Source organism: Urocampus carinirostris, chromosome 1 (assembly GCF_059441175.1).
Source record: "Urocampus carinirostris isolate Australia breed hairy pipefish chromosome 1, RoL_Ucar_1.0, whole genome shotgun sequence".
Taxonomy (NCBI): Eukaryota; Metazoa; Chordata; class Actinopteri; order Syngnathiformes; family Syngnathidae; genus Urocampus; species Urocampus carinirostris.
In genome coordinates, this window is record NC_142349.1 from 1,731,867 (window position 1) to 1,739,033 (window position 7,167).

Sequence of the window (7,167 nt, forward strand, 5' to 3'; positions counted from 1 at the left end):
TTGAAAAACACTGGTTTAATGGATACATACACTCGAAAGAAGCCATTTAGTCATGCATATCAGGTTGTTGGATTTTGCATGTTGTTTGATGTCGCAATCTGGGTGTTTCTTTGCTAGAAACTGGCTAGAAAGCAGATAAAGCTTGGCAGCACATCAGGCACTGAAAGTGTTAGATAACTTGGACATCTACCTCAGTTCTGGCACCGTGAGTGTGTGTCCGTGTGTGTAGAAAGGAGCGTGCAAGGGGATCAGCAGCATGCAAAATGCTTCTGCACATCAAAGGTTTTGCTATGATACATGCAGAGGCTCAGTGTCTCTGCCTGGAAGAACCACAACTGAAATGAAGTGATTTGTGTGTCTGCAAACGTGTGTGTGTCCACATGCATAAGTGTGATTGTGCATGTGTGCGAGTGCTTTTAAAATTTCCATCTCTCTTAACCTCTTAACATTCCTGTAAGATTCACCTAAAATCCCAGTCCAAGACATACCCAAAGTAAATTGAATACTGTTCTGGAACTTTTTGGAGAATATGGACAGTTGCTTTTGAAAGGTAACACACTGAAGTTTGTCCCACACTAAAGTAACCACTGCAAGTGCTAATAATGTTGAGTAATCTAAGTTGGAACAAAGAGAAATAGAAGGTTTTTTATTCTTGCCTGATTTTTGTATTTTTGCAATTAAATGCCTGCAGATAAGTGTAGCATGGGCAACCTAGCTGGGAGACTGGAGAGACAATAGCTTGAAGCCTTACATGGTACTTTGTCAAATTTGATTACAATCTAAACCAAGCATTGTATTCTACAGATTTGTCCAAGGATAGGTCTTGGCGTTTCCAAAAGTGACCATTTGGAAATGACCAGATTATAAGACTAAAATCTCTGCGACTGTATTTCATTTTGCCCAATTTTTTTGACATTTTGAAAGGGTTGTAAATTTTTCACTTCTCTTTCTGCATCTCTATAACTATAAGGCACACTTGTGCGCAATATTGGTGCGTGAAAACGAATCACGAGTCGCAAATTTTTTTGTGGTCTAATTTAAATACGCTTGGGCCATCTGTGCATCGAGTTTCATTGGCTAACCAAGGTCTCAATCATCATTTGTATCGGTTAATACTAGCTAAATATATTTGGAGCTTCAGGAGGCTGTTTTACCTCCATTTTTATCAATGTTCTTATAAACTCATGCGGACTGTGAACTGTGAGAAAAAGCTTGCAATAGCCAAGAGTTGTGTCAATCAAAAGGTCACAGGCTAACGGCCATTTTATGAGTCTGTAAACTGGAATTATGTGGCGAAACAGACGGATTGAAACAAGGAACGTCCATCGACATTCCAATGTTTCCTCATGAATAGTTATTCAGCTGGTATACTCTCTTTTTCTGGCGCAGTCTGATATTTGCATAGCTTTTGAGCACATTTGCATGGGCAATACACATAAGTACACGAATGAACCAAGCACGTACACCATCATTCATCTCCTCTGAGACTAATTACCCATTGAGTCAATAACTGGAACTGCTACAGCTGTCAATGTTAGCCACGATACCACGGAAGATTGATTCTATGCATGGTGTAAACAAATAAGATCACACTCTTTATTTATCTGTTTTAAAGACCATTTTGGAAAATACAGTGCCTTTCAAGTCAAGTCAAGTCACATTTATTTATATAGCCCTTAATCACAAAAATGTCTCAAAGGACTGCACAGGATTACAATTACACAATTACCTGATCTTAAACCAGCATGCGGGCAAGGAACAACTCAAAAACCTCAGTGTGAGGAAAAAAGAAAAACCTTGAGAAAGGACCTCACATGTGGTAATCCCCCTTCCAGGATTGACCAGGGTGAATTACCATTAGCATTACTGTACACATAATAGTAAACAATTAGGTAAGATGTTGAAGATGTCCGGAAAGAGCATGACACCAACGACGCCCCCGGCCTGTAAACTAGTAAACGCTGCTTCCCATCTCTGCCAGCTGGTACATGCAAGGGTTGACATGCTGCAGGTCAGACGCTGGTCCGCATGCTGCAGGTCAGACGCTGGTCCGCTGACTCATCTCAAATCATCCTTCTCCTTCGTATCAGCCAGGCAGGCGTCGGAAAAAGACAGGACAAAACAGAATATGAGGTGGGCATCAATCATAAGCTTTGGAATAGAAGTGTGTCTTAAGCCTTGATTTAAAAACTTCCGTTGAGGTTGCAGATCTTATCTCCAGAGGCAGGGCATTCCATAACACCGGGGCCCGGATGGAGAACGCTCTCGAGCCTGCAGACTTCTCGGCTCTCGGAGTCACAAGTAGACCGGCATTTTCCGAGCGCAGACTCCGTGCAGGAACATAGGAGGAAATCAAATCGGAGAGATTAGAGGGTGCAAGCCCATGCAAACATTTATATGTTAATAAGAGAACCTTATAGTCACATCTTAAGTGGACGGGGAGCCAGTGCAAGTTGGCCAATACAGGAGTAATATGCTCAAACGTTTTGGTCTTAGTCAAAAGTCTAGCTGCCGCATTCTGAACCAGCTTTTAATGCTAGACATCGGGAGACCAGAAAGCAATACATTACAGTAATCAAGTCGAGAAGTAATAAACGCATGAATTAAAACCTTTGCATCTGATTGGGACAGCATCGAACGAATCTTCGCAATATTACGGAGGTGGTAGAAACCTATTCTAGTAATATTTTTCACATGTAACTGAAACGACAGATTAGGATCAAATATAACACCTAGATTTTTGACCGCGCCACTATGGGTGATATTACATTTGTCTAGGTTCAGGGTAGTGTTTGAAAACAACTGACGACAGTGAGCTGGACCAATAATCAACATTTCAGTTTTTTCTGGTTTAAGGCGTAAAAAATTAAGTGACATCCATCTTTGAATCTCAGTAAGGCAAGCCTCCAGATTTCTACAACTTAAATGTCATTTTTTTTCCAGTGGCACATACAGTTGAGTGTCATCTGCATAGCAATGGAAACTAATATTATACTTGCGGATAATGTCACCCAGCGGGATCATATAAATACTAAAAAGAAGGGGGCCAAGTACAGAGCCTTGAGGAACACCACAGGGGGCATTAGATTGTTTAGAGGTCAGATTGCCATAGTTAACACATTGCATTCTGTCTGACAGGTAGGACCTAAACCACGAGAGTACAGCTCCTGAGATACCAATGCGTTCTAGACGAACCAATAATATTTAAAAAATGTAGAGCCCCAAAGAATGCATTGTCTTGGAAATATAATATAAATGAAATAATTTGGTTTCACTTCAGGATTTCATCACCATCCATCTATCAATTATCTGCACTGCCTTTCCTCAGTATGTTCGTGGGGGTGCTGGAGCCCATCCCAGCCATCTTCGGGCAGTGGGCACGGGACACCCTTAATTGGTTGCTAGCCAGTTGCAGACCACACAGAGACAAACAATTAACTCGCTCATTCGCACTTAGAGACGATTAGGACCGGCCAATTAACCTAACATCCATGTTTTTGAAATGTGGGAGGAGGTAAGCACTGGGAGAACAGGATTGCATATCACATGTTTTTATTCTTAAAAAATGTTTTCATTTTTTTCCTTAGATTTAAGTTTGAAGCCTGAAATAAGGCAAATGACATGAAGTTGTTAAATAAGCATCAGAACATGAAACAAATACATTTGAAAATTAGACTACCGCACAATAAATATAAAACAAGATGCACATAATGTAAAAAAAAACAAAGGATAAAGGAAAAAATAAGTATTTACATTTTAACTGGCATCTTTGTATACTGGTCATCAGCAGTATTATTTGCCTCGCGTTTCTTGAAAAACTGATCTAATGATGTCGGCTTTTGCCGGCTTTTGAAAATGCGTCGGAAACACGCAAGGCATACATCATCATAATGACCGATAGCCTGACCAGCCAATATTTTGCTAGATGATTTCTTTCCACAAATTCTTTGCAAAATTTCATTTTGGATAATGGAATGATGTCATCATAATGAGCGATAGCCCAACATGTGAACACTTTTTCTGGGTGATTCCTTTCCACAAAATCTAAGACTTTGTGGAATTTTGCCAAAATTTTGCCAAAACAGTCTATGTACACTGTTTACAGAGCCAAAAGGGGACACAAAGAGCATGGCAAGATTTATGCATACGCACCAGTTGCCAGGTAAAAATCTTGGAACAGCGAATGGCAGCCCATACTGTACTATATTTTTGACTTTATATCCTGAAACGCTAGTGTGAATAGAGGCAACATTTTTTGTATGTAGAGATATTTGTAAGTAGTGGTACCACGGTACATCAACATAATATTGGCTGTTAGACCATGGCTGATAGAGAATTTTCAGTTTTGGAAAAACAACTTCACGTTGCATTTAGGGGTAAGTGGTTCCTAAACAATGTTAAAAAAATAACTGCATACCACAAAGTAGCGATCATTCATGACTTCATTGTACAAATTTAGTATGCATATAACTGTTCATTGGTGCTGTATGGAATTTGGAACTTTTTAACTTACTGACGCAATCCTCTGGCTTCTGTCATCATTGCAGCATCTGTCAAGCTTCTTATGTTGCGCGTACAGGTACCTGCATTTCTTGGACGTGCTGGAATAAACTATGTTTTTGTGTGGGAGGGGGGGGGGTGGACTGGCATTTAGACTAAACTTAAACAGGCCTTTTCTTACTTCCACCGTTTTCATGCTACACCAACAAAAAACTGCGGTCTCGAGCATAAAGTCATTCTCCAAAATAAACCATCCCTTTCCTCTACTCTTTCCTAATGTGTTCCACAGCCCAAACAGCCTTACTAAAAGTAAAATCAAAGCAGATAGGTGCAGTAGGAAAAAGATTATAGAGGCTCTTTGAACTCAGTAGGATATTGTTAACACACATTAGAAAATATTCTCATTTCAACTCTTTAACGACACCTCAATTGTCGCACACCACCTTTATTATCTGTAACAATTACCGTATTTTTAACAATCAACACTTTCAACACAAAAAATCAACACTGCGTGATTTTCTTTTTCGATTTTGTAAGTTTTCAACGAAAATGCAGATTTTGTTATTTGCGATAAACTGGCGCCGTAAACAACAAAATACTCTTAGTATTGGGTCGCTTTGCCAATATTAACCCTACTCAACACCTTTCATCAATAATTGAAATATGTTAAACTTAAGCACTTCAAGGTTCACCCTGCACAGATCCATGCTAGCGCCAAGGGAGCACTACCTTCTGCTGTGTCTTGGGCAAGTACAGCCTGGTAGCGCCCGTTCGTCTCCAGGCGGGTTTTTGGGTCATTTACACATGCTTTATTTTCATTGTTTTATTAGTTGAATAATGTGATCGAAATCTACTATGAAATTGTGATTTAAGATTGTCTTCAGTTCATTTTGCGTAGCACATGGGAAGCTGTGTCGTAGCTGTCATGTTCTTTTTATGTTTATGTTATTGATGTTCACTATGTATTGTGAATTGTTACCCAATGCAACATTTATTGCAGCCTTGTCATTCTGGAAGGGGGATTAACACTTGTGTGACAATTTGTTTCTTATATTCCTCTTGTTGCGGTTTTGAGTTTTTCATTGCCCACATGTCGGTTTCAGATCAGGCCATAGTGTAGTTGTGGCCTGTGCAGTCTTTTGAGACATTTTGTGTTTAAGGAATATACAAATAAATGTTACTTGATTTGACTTGACGCACATTAACAATGGAGAAAAAAACTGGCATCTACTCTTTGTGGTCAATATGTGAACAGTATAACGTCAAAGAATTTAAAATGTCGACTAAAACGTTTCAAAGTACACACATGTACAGGTTTGCATGCATGCACGATATCATGCAAGTTGTCAACATACAGGCTCCCACCTGACCTTAGTTAAAGGGACAGGTGTGTAATAATTAGTGCCTCCCAGTGGTACAAAAATTTTCATTCAGTAAAAAAAACATTGATTTAAATTCTAGGCAAAAAAAAATCATGAACTATCATACCAATGTTAACTCTTGAAAAACACAAAAAACTATGAGTCGAGAAATTTGTATTTCTTTTTAATTGTGGAATCCATTCCTCAAAGTCGGCGCCATGTTTGGGCTCTTGCCGCTACGCTGTGCTCTGTGGCACTGGTTTGCATTCGCATGGGAAAATACAGTGCCCTTTAGTGTTCAAATACCACACAATCGGGCTAAGATAGCAGCAAAGCGTTAGGACAAACAAAAATCAATATGGGACAGGCCGACATTTCATAGAGTCCCCTTTATTCAAGAAAGATGTCCTTTAAAAAGCATTATTTTTTGGATGAGCCATTACAAATTGTCTCCCCATTCCCCTTACAGTTCCTGTAAAATTTGACATAAATCCCAGTCCAAGACTTACGCAAAGTAAATTCAATGATTTTTTTTAAAAATGTTTGGAGAATATGGGCAGTTTTGGTCACTTTTGCAAGTCCCAAACTGATATAATCACTGCAAATTCCACTAACATTGAGTAATCTAAGTTGAAACACAGTTGTGTTTTTTTAGATAGGCTAACCAATGTGTCAATCATCATTTAAATCGGCTACTACTGGCTAAAGATATTAGGAGCTAAAGGAGGTAATGTCAATTTTATCCATACAAACCCCCTTAGGCTAATGCGGGCTCTGGACCATGAAGTAATGCCTGCAAATCCCAGAGAATGGTGTCAATCAAAACGTTAGAGGTTAACGGCCAGATTGAAAACAATTTCACAAGTCTCTTTATTTGTAAACGGGAATTATTTGGCGAAAAAGACGTCCAATGATGCAGAGATGCTTTTAGGCGGATTTTTTTAATCCGTCTACATTATCGTGAATTCACTGGACTCTCGTGAATATAGCCAGACCGTGTTTGCAGGGAATTATGTAATAAGATGAGAGCCAGTGGACATTATTGGTGAGCTATTTTAGGTGAATGCATACCAAATCAACCAACAAGTATGTGACAAATGATAAAACAACATAATAATAAGTTTAGGATGAGCAATGATAGCAATTCGTGTATGCCACATTTTCTGCACTGTAAGACACACCTAATTATAAGCCACAATGCCAAAAATAGTATTTTGTTGATTATTTTTCGTACATAAGGTGCACCCTACTGGTTAAGGCGCAATTGGGACTACAGTAAGAGCTACTGAAGTTTATTCGTGTTTGA